This window comes from Ceratotherium simum, chromosome 10 (assembly GCF_057802395.1).
Source record: "Ceratotherium simum simum isolate JZ-2026a chromosome 10, ASM5780239v1, whole genome shotgun sequence".
Lineage (NCBI taxonomy): Eukaryota > Metazoa > Chordata > Mammalia > Perissodactyla > Rhinocerotidae > Ceratotherium > Ceratotherium simum.
Window position 1 is genome coordinate 50,701,290 of NC_141909.1, and position 10,562 is coordinate 50,711,851.

At 34.6% G+C, this 10,562-nt stretch overlaps 1 non-coding gene across 1 annotated transcript; it reads left to right on the top strand.

Moving 5' to 3' along the window:
- Positions 1-5,470: 5,470 nt before the first annotated feature.
- LOC147916111 (U6 spliceosomal RNA) lies at positions 5,471-5,573 on the top strand. Its single transcript, XR_015553538.1, has one exon. It is a non-coding gene; the product is annotated as a U6 spliceosomal RNA (small nuclear RNA).
- The last annotated feature ends 4,989 nt before the right edge of the window (positions 5,574-10,562 follow it).

Sequence of the window (10,562 nt, forward strand, 5' to 3'; positions counted from 1 at the left end):
GGAGTCAACAGCTGCTGTGGCCCGGCCATCCAGTGATCACAACCTCCCCGAAGGCATTCTCTTTCTTCTGCAAAACAAGCTCACCAATCCTCACAACGCCTGAGTCATCCCTCAATTTAAACAAGAAAACAGCAAATTGAACAAAGTCGAAAGGCAAACAAGTTCTTATTGAATATCTACAGTAACCTCAGGTACCCAGCTTCAATACGAAGTAACATATGATTAACTATAAAGAATGGTTTTAAATTTATTACTAAGTAAAGTATATCCTTTTATAACAAGTACTTTAAAAGTATATTAGGTCCAGCCCTGGTGGCCTAGTGGTTAACTTTGATGCATTCCAATTCAGTGGCCTGGGTTTGGTACCCAGGAGCCCGTATCTGTCAGTGGCCATGCTGTGGTGGTGGCTCACATACAAAAAGAGGAAGATTGGCAACAGATATTAGCTCAGGGAGAATCCTCCTTACAAAAAAAACTAAAAACGGATATTAAATGATAAGAAAATGTTAGAATGAAAAAATATATCACCACTTTTTCAAAACAAAAATTCCATTTTAATAATCTTTGAGCTTATCATCAGGCATACACTTAAGAAATTTATCAAGAAAACAAATAAAAATGTTTAAGTATCCTATAAGCTAAAGAAAGATATTCAAAGAATGTGTTCTTATCTACAACAATGTCCATGTAATTCAAGTAGCACTACTTTAGCTATGGTCCTAGTACATACTGTTATTGTCAGGGAAGAGGAAGAATCCCCCTTCGCCGTTTCCCTTAAGGTTCTTATGGCTGGCCAAATAATTAAAAAGACAGGTTAGCAGGAGAAAATAATACCAAATTTAATAACATGTATACATGGGAGAAACCAGGGAAACTGAGTTTCTCAACACAATGGCAGAGAGTCTCATCTAATACTATCTTCAGCTAAATACAAAGGAGGATGTTGGGGGTGGGGGGTGTCAGTTATGGGAGATTACCAGAAAAGCACAGTAAAAAAAGAGTAAGGTTATTATGCAGATTTAAGGCCTCACCTTTCACGTTGATAAGTTTTTAGAGATGAGGTCATCCCCCTCTTCCCAGTACAGAGAAGGAGATACCTTTACCAATGGAGATTATCCTTGTAAATGTAAATGTTTGTCTGGCAACTCCTTGCAGGGCCACCTAAAGGATGTGGCCTGAGAGAGAGAGAATTTTTGATAAGATGGGCTTGCTGGTGCCTTTCCTATTGTAACATCTGTTTTGTATTCTATTACAGCCATCATATGATAGTAACTCCTTCTTGGAACAGGTCTTCTATGTTAAAGTCTTTAGGCAGTTTGCGGAAGGTCAAATGTCCGTCAGAGAAAATAATCAAGGTAAAGAGACATATTTCAGGGTGGCCAAATCTTGATCTCCCACACTATAGCACGTGGATAAACAAAACTTAAACACATGAATTTTAAGAAATTAAATACGATGGAATTTAAATTGTGAGGTTCATGGAGATTTGGTGGTATTCTTGATTACAGATAAATGCATAGACCTAACATCTTTCCTGTGAGATGTAAGCTGCTTTACCTAATTTGCTTGAACTTCAGGTCAATAAGATAGACATTTTTTTTCTGAGTTAGTTTTATTTTAATTACATTTTTCTTTAAGTATAATTTGTTTATGGTAAGAAATAAAAATAGCACAAGAGATTATAACGAAAAGCCAGTATCAGGATGTTTTCATATCCAGTCTCAGCCTGACTCTTCAGAATCTACTTCTTTTAACTCTTTTAAGTTTTATTTCTTCTGGTTCTTATCTCAATAACTGTATAAAATAGTTATACCTATTTTTTTATTTAACAACTGTGAAATTGTGATTTATAAAAAGAAATATATATTTGGTCTTCATTCTTGTTTATGGCACAGAGCTCCTAAAACCTTTGGAATTTCCTAAGAGATGAGAGCAATAAAGATGTCTTTTTTATGTTAATGACGTGACTTTTGAACCACACCTAAGGATGGGAGCTGGTTGCCAGGGGACACAACCATGTAATTAGAGGGTTGGAACTTTCATTTCCACCTACTGACCTTGTGGGAGGAGAGAGGGACTGGAAGTTGAATCAATCGCCAATGGCCAATGATTTAATCCATCATGCCTATGTAAGGAAACCTCCATAAAACCCCAAAAGGACAGGGTTTGGAGAGCTTCCAAGTTGGTGAACACATGGAGATTTGGGGAGAACGGAGTGCTCAAATAGGGCATGGAAACTCCTCACCCTTTCCCCACACCTTGCTCTATGCATCTCTTCTATTTGGCTGTTCCTGAACTGTATCCTTTTATAATAAACCGGTTACCTAGTCAGTAAAATATTTCTCTGAATTCCATGAGCAGCTCTAGCAAATTAATGGAACTCAAGGAGGGGGTCTTTAGAACCTCTGATCTATAGCCATTGGTCAGAAGCACAGTGACAACCTGGAATTGCGATTGGTATCTGAAGTGTAGAGGAAAGGCAGTCTGGTAGGCCTGAGCCCTTGACCTGTGGGATCTGATGAACTTCCAGGTAGATAGTTGTCAGAATTGAGTTGAATTGTAGGACATCCAGATGGTGTGGGAGAATCTCTTGGTGGTGTGGGGAAACACCCCCCACACACATATACATTGGAATGGAGTGCAGAATCCAAATTGGGTACAGAATCTTAACAAGTTTAAACAATGTCCAGTGTATATCATATGAGTACTGAGGATTTAGATGATTTACACTATTGCCTCAACCCAATTTTTGATAAATTATTACTGCTTTAAGTTGTGCTTTTGGTAAGAGTTGTAATGTTATGTATTTAGATACTACATTCAAGCATATATTTCTGACAGTTACATTCATAGTTTTACATTATTAGGCCACTAATACTTATAATTTTCCTAAAATCATAAACTAAAAATATGAACTTTGAAATCGCTGTTCCATTTTCTACCACTATCCAATGTTGCTATTGGAAAGTATCAAGCAGATTACTGTGCACTGGTTACCAATCCTAGGGGAGGACTATAAATACTTCTGCCCACTGCATCTTGGTATCAGAGTCACCAAGAACACAATGCAGTCAAGCAGCGGCTGAAAAAATGCTTACTCACACAGAGAAGAGACAGAGCAAGGTCAGCTTCCACAGTGGGCGTTGGTCCCGCATGGTTAGCAGGTCTCTCTTGGAGGCCAATGTAGGGCAATTTGAGTACATGCACCCTGAAAGACACTGTGCCCTCCCAGCTGAGGACAGACATAACCACGGGGTTGGCCAGGGACATATATCACACATGCTTCAGGCAAAGACAAAAGAGCATTTATTTAGCCTGAGACAGGGAAAGATATTCCCGCACAAGGTGACTAGCCAGCACAGCTGTGTAGGTTCTTTACCTCTTGGTAAGGAAGTGTTCTGAGCCCAAGACCCAGTCTTACGTGGCTGAGTGAGGGCTGACAGACTGCAAGCATAAGGAGACTGCCTTTCCCAACAAAAAGTCCCATTGAAATCCACCTCTTTTCTTTTGTAAATGACTTTGCTTTTGTAATATTCTATGAGCTTTTAGAATCTCTTTATTCTTAATTTTAAAATTTCATGAGAACTTTGTGGTTTTGCTTAATTTTTCATTTTAGTCATTCAGCATAACCTTTAATTATAAATATATGTCCTTCATCTCTGAATATTTTTTTTTTATTATTTCTTTAACATTTTTTCCTCCCAATATTTTCTCATCTCTCCTCTAGAGCCTCCTATTAATTAGGTTTTTAGACTTTTGGATAACATTTCTTACATTTTCCATTTTTATCTTTTTGTTCAGCTTTTAAACAAATTTCCCCAAATTTATTTTTAGCATCTCTTTTTGATTTTTAATTACACATATTTAATATATATTGATGTTTATTATATGCATGTATATATACATATGTATGTCACTATTTGTTTAATTTTATATACACATATATACACACATGTATAAATTTTTCAAAAGTGAAAAGTAGCTTAGGTACCTATCACTTGAAAAGTGGATAAATAAATTGTGTTACATACTTCCACATATACATATCAACATATACCAATGTCAAGAAACTAATGCTGAGTGAAAATGAAGCAAAATGAGACATATAAAATTATTCAAACAATGCCTCATCTGGGAACATATATAAATAAGATATATATATATATTAAATATAATCATTGTTGCCTAAAGTAATGACAGAGAATGACAGGTTCATGTGGATAAAAATTCATTAAATAAAAGAAGTCCTTTCATAGTCCAGTGATTCAACTATCTCTCTATGTGGTCCAAGTAATAAAATATACCTGACTAATGTATTGGTTTTCAGTGAATTTGTCACTGTGGGGTTAAAATTAACACTATCAGAGTAACTAAAGAAATTTCTCAGAGCAATTTTTAGGTTATTAAGATTATTGTGTTTCATTTTGCTTAGAAGTTATACAAGCATACTTACAATTATTTATAGTTTAGTTTATCTATGACTATTTTTCCATCAATTTAGTCTTTATGTTTTAAGTCATTTTATGCAATCTAGTCTATGTATCTCAAGTCTATTTTTCTTATTTAGTATGGAGTTGCTGCATAACAGATTCAAAGAATCATCCATAGGGGTGGCTGACTAATCCATTTTGTATCAGAAATATATAGACTGAATTGAATAGCAATTTTTTATTAACTATATGTTTTTGTTTGTATTTGCTATCATTATTATATCTGGTTTTTATTTTTAATTTATTTATTTTTTGTGCGTGTGAGGAAGACTAGCCCTGAGCTAACATCCAATGCCAATCCTCCCCTTTTTGCTGAGGAAGACTGGCCCTGGGCTAATATTTGTGCCCATCTTCCTCTACTTTTTATGGGACGCTGCCACAGCACGGCCTGACAAGCGGTGCGTCAGTGCGCGCCCGGGATTCCGACCTGTGAACCCCGGGTCGCCCAAGCGGAGCGTGTAAACTTAACCGCTTCGCCACCTGGCCGGCCCCTATATCTGGTTTTAAAATTCAAGACATAAAAACCTATTTTATTTTTGAAGATCCCTTGGAGACAGTCTCAAATTCCTTCTTTACCAGTAATTTTACATACTAATCGAAGTAAAAAAAAAGTACCTCTTAAAGTCAATATATTCTATTTCTTTTTTATTTATAGTGAATAAATGAGAAAGATGTAAACACACAGCCACAACAACAACATCAATCAAACCATCAAATCCTAGTTGACTGAGAAAGTATAACTTAGCTACGTTGGTACCTTGCATCACTTTCCGATCTCAGCCTTGTGCTGTCCAATCCTAGAAATATAAAATGAGTGAAGAATTTCAGAAATTCAGAATTCAATGCGATGCAGAGGGTAAGGGACAGGTGGCCATCTAAATTCTTCCTACTATTAATTTGCAATAGAATGCTATCATTCCGTTCGGTGGATTTGCTGAAGCTCTACATGGAAATTACTTTGAGAAAAACCACTCAAGTGCTTGCTTTGGCAGCAGATATGCAAAAATTGGAATGATACGGAGAAGCTTAGCATGGCCCTCAGGCAAGAATATCATGTAAATTTGTGAAGTGTTCTATATTTTTTATTGTTTATTGGGTCCAGAGTTTTTGTTAAAGTTGTAAAAAATTTTGGAAATAGTGGTGATGGTTGCTAGTAATTAATGCCACAGAATTTTCACTTAGAAATTGTTAAAATAGCAAATTATATATATATTTATATTATTATATATTGAAATATATATTAGATATAATTTATATATTATTACATGTTATATATATTTTTATATATATATAATAATACCATGCAAATAAACTTACTAAAACAAGATACAGTTAATTTGGAGAGGTTCCACTATATTGAGTCATTGTTCCTCATTCTCCTTACTGTTATAAGAGAAAGTTGGAAATTAATTAGGACAAATATAACATTGTATTTCTTTCTTTCCCATTTTAAAAGTTGAACAACAAATATAGCAATGACAACATGAAATACATTGAAAAGTAAATAACTCATCTGTAATGAAATCCATGGTAGGACATGGAGGGTTAATAAAAAGAGAGACATCCTAGTTTGTAGATATTAGGGTACGGTCACGGAGGAAAAAGAAGAGGGAGAAACAAGTTCCTCTGCTGCATTCGATCCTGCCCAATAATTAGATACCAAATGTCTTCATCAGCTTGCCATGGGTCCTCATGGGATGGTACAGACATTGGGCATTTACTTTGTTTGCACTGAGGGAGGAATCTGATTAGTTTCCTTGCCTGATCCTCGTCTCTTCCTGTATTGTTTCTCCTCTGTCATTTAGTGTTTTTCTTTCCTTCTTCTTTTTGCCAATAGTGTTTTTCTTCGTCTCCTCTTTTTTTTTTTTTTGTAAATCCCACAGGGTCATTCCTCAAAACATGTTTCTTGTTTATATGTAAATTGTTTTGCAGTTTAATGTGCTGGTATGTTCAAAATTTATTTCTGAATCTCTTGCCATTTTGCCAGAACTGCTCTCCCACCAACTTCATTTTTCTTACTTCATTTGGCAGAAGAGCCAAAATACCTTTTACTTTCGTATTTACAAAAATGAAGTTTGACGTGTTGCCATCTTTTAATTTGTAGTTGTCTCACAAATAATAAGATAATTCTAGAACTGTTCTAAAGCCAAAAATATGTTAAACATACAGTGTTGTCTTTTCTTTTGAAGTGCTTCAGAGAACATCATCATCACTGTCAGAGGTGCCAGATTTAGTGTGATAATCACTTACTACTCTCATACCTAAACATGCAAACCTAAATAAGGTTCATTTTGTATCTGCTGAATTACCTAAACTACTACCAACTCTATGATAATATCATAGCAGGATGCAGTCATGGCAGCAACACAGCATTTGGGGTATGAAGAACTAGGTTTTAGTTCACACCTCTCTGTTCTTTATTTAGATCTTTCTAACAACTTTTTAAAATACAGAGCAGGTTTTAAGTACAGTGTAGGTTAATAACACTTGTCTGACCAAACTATTTCAGTTAGCCCGACAAATAACTGAAATCTTTGAAATCATTCTGTAAACTAGTGGAAATGATTATTATAAATATTATTTTGGGGGTACAGTGGTTGCAGTAAATGGATAGAATTTGGGGAGATTAAACACTTCACTGAGAACATATGAAAAAATGTATTGAAATAAAATGAAATTCATAATAAGAAACAGTCTGCAGAATAGTATTTTTTCCCTATACTACCTAAGTTTCACTTGTCTTTTGTCATTTTCATTTTCTACTCTCACCTCTCAAAGAAAAACAGAGATTTCAATTCATCTACTGATAACAGGGGCTGGTTGTGTCTAGTGAAATTCATTACTGCTTTGATTTTTACATAGTTCTTTTCGACTCGTTTGAGTTGTCATCCTCCTGTCTTGTCCATTTTTTCCTGCAACCTAGATCACTCTGATCTCTGCTTTGGTTCCATATGCATTTCTTTGCTGCCTCTTGCACATTACATAATGACATGAATGCCTATCATGTTGAAGAAAGAAGATTTTGTTTTTGGTACTTAGGTAAGTGAATTTAGGGTTTTGATGCTGCATATAGAGAAATAATGTACTCTAGAGTGTAAAATTAGTTTTGATTAAGTAGAAAATTTAAATGATATTGAAATGTGTGAAGATAATAAATAATTATCAAAGGGAAAAATCAGAGGCAAGAAAAGAAAAAAATGTACCATAGTTAAGAGGTTTAAATCTGTATTTTTCTTGATGCTCTTTCCCTCAATGGTTATAGAAAACGTTGTAATAGATCTCATACCTACTATTAATGCATTGTGAAGTTGCCCCAAATTGTTTATGTCTATTAAAAAATTAATGTATGGGAGCCAGCCCATTGGTGTAGTGGTTGGGTTCTCGGGCCGCCACTTAGGCAGCCTGGGCTGCGAGGGTTCAGATCCCAGGCACTGACCTACACACTGCTGGTCAAGCCATGCTGTGGAGGCGTCCCACATGCAAAGTGGAGGAACACCTCACCAAAAAGAAAAAAATTAATGTAAGTGTGACTTTTTATCTGTGTGATTTAGGCATCAGTAATTCGTCTTAACATAGGTTTTAGGAAATCCAAGATATTTGCATGTCTTATTACTCTTATTGAGCAAGGCAAGATAACAGTGTGTTACAGTTCAAGTCGACACATTCTTGTATAATGTAATGTTTCTCAAGCTTGATTATCTAAGGCGCTTAGTAAATAACATATCGAGCGCTTATTTTCTGCTGAGCATAAAACACTATTTGGATGTCTGGGAGAGTTTCAAAGATATTTTCAAGACTGGGGGGATTTCACAATTTCACACAACATCCCATCAACACTTGAAATTATTAAGTATTCTAATTTGACAGTAGTTAAGGTATAAAATAATATCCCAGTGTTGCTTTAATTAGCATTTTTAAATGCCAATGATTCTGAGCACTTCTTCACAGGCTTATTGACTCTTTTGGTTTCCTATTCTGTAAATTGCTTATATATATATTCTTTATCCATTTTCTGCTATAGTTTCAGTATCTTTGTTGTTAATTTGAAAAAGTTATTTGTATATTCTACATAATAATCCATTTCTTTTATTAGACATCTTCTATTCTGTCCTCTGCCTTTTAAATTCATGTAAACTCTACACAATGTCAACTCCAGGATTTTTTTTTCTTTTTGAGAAACCTGAAAATTGCTCTAAAATGTATAGAGAACTATAAGCATGCACAAAGACCCCGATCAATTTTTTAAAAAGAAGATAAAAGTAAGACATACTATTGTATATGTCATATGTTTTAAAATTTGGTATGTATGAGGACACACAGATAAACCAATTGGAAAAATAGAGAGCTAAAAACAGACCATTTATATATGGCCATTTCATATACAATAAAGTGTTACCATAAATCACTGAGGAAAGATGCAGAGTTTAAGTATACCGCATCAGGAAACCTAGCTCTCCATATAGAGAACAAGAAATTTAATCAAACACGACGTACAAGGATGGAACCTAGATGAATTGAATATTTAATTTTGAAGGTTAAACTGTAAAGTTAATAAAGGAAAATTAAGAAAAACTTTATTGTGTCCCAGAGGCAGAAAAGAAACTTCTCACATAAAACTTTTATAGAACAAATGACAAGGCAAAAATGGATAGATTTAGTTTATAAAGGACTGTATCATCATTTACAATTTTATTCACTACTGATACAGAATGCAAAAATATATTTTTAAAAGTGATACTAGTAATAACAACAAAAATATACAGTGTCTAGAAATAAATTAAATATATGCAATAAGTTTATGTAAGAATAGACTCAATATTTTAAAGAATCTTTTCTTTCCAACCTGATCTCAGGTTAATTTTAATGAAATTCACAATTTTGTGAGGAGGGATCAACAAGCCCTTTCCAAGGAACTTATACCCAAGAATATGTAAATATCTTCTTTAAGAAGAAAAATAAATAATAAGGACTTGTCCCAACAATTATTAAAATTGATAATAAAGCTAAAGTTTTTAAGATAGCATATAATGGGACAGGGATAGTAAAATTGACTACTTCGATAGAGTAGAGGTCCTACAAACTACCCCACACACATACAGAAACTTTATTAACGAGAGAACTGGAACAATTAGAGTTGGAAGGGGAAAATCATTATAATTTCAAAAACATATTTTTTTTTATAGTACGCATCAACTTACGAAACCACTTCATTTGGTAGTTGGTAGACAGAGCTAAGCAAGAATTCAGTAACTACTGGAAGCTGTCTGTGGTTCATCAGGACCGTATAATTATTAAATTGCTGTATTTATCAGCAAACTGGTACCACAAAATCTGTTTAAGGCTTGTTCTTTTAAATAAATAACCTTGAAGAGTCGAAGAAAAGATTGAGGTAGAGCTGACAAACTCTTGTGCTGTTTATTTCTTCATTTAGATAAAAGGGAAAATGTTATCAGCCATTTTTAAAGTAGGTCACATGTGTCAAAGGTACTTTTTGATTTCCAGGCTGCTCTTTTCTCTCTGCCCATTGCTAAGTGGATTTTCTTTGGAAAATAAACCCTTACATCATCAGACCAGCAACCCTTATATTAGATGATAAGTTTAATATATTAAGACTGCATATTCTATTTCCTTATCAGAGTACCAAATTATGGACACCTTATGATTATATATTAATATACAATTATAGTGCCATTCCCTGTTTTAAGCAACAAGGAAAAACAGTGGAAAAAAATAAAAACACCAACATCACTACTTCTGTGGGTTAACATTCTAGTTGGTGAAATGACTGTCAAGCTAAAAAAGTGTAACAACTATCTAGTACTGCAAAATCAATTATGCCAAAAGTAACTTAAAACATTTACTATCTCACAATTTCTGTGGGTCACAAATCCAGGTGCAACTATGGAGGGTACTTCTGGCTCAGAGACTCTCATAAGTCTGCTATCAATGCTTCATTCACAGTTGCAGCCAGAAGATCCAGAAGATCAACTGACAAGCTGCCTCACGTGACCACTGGCTCTTGGTTGCAGACATCGTTTCTTGCCATATGAACCTGACCATAGGGTTACTCAC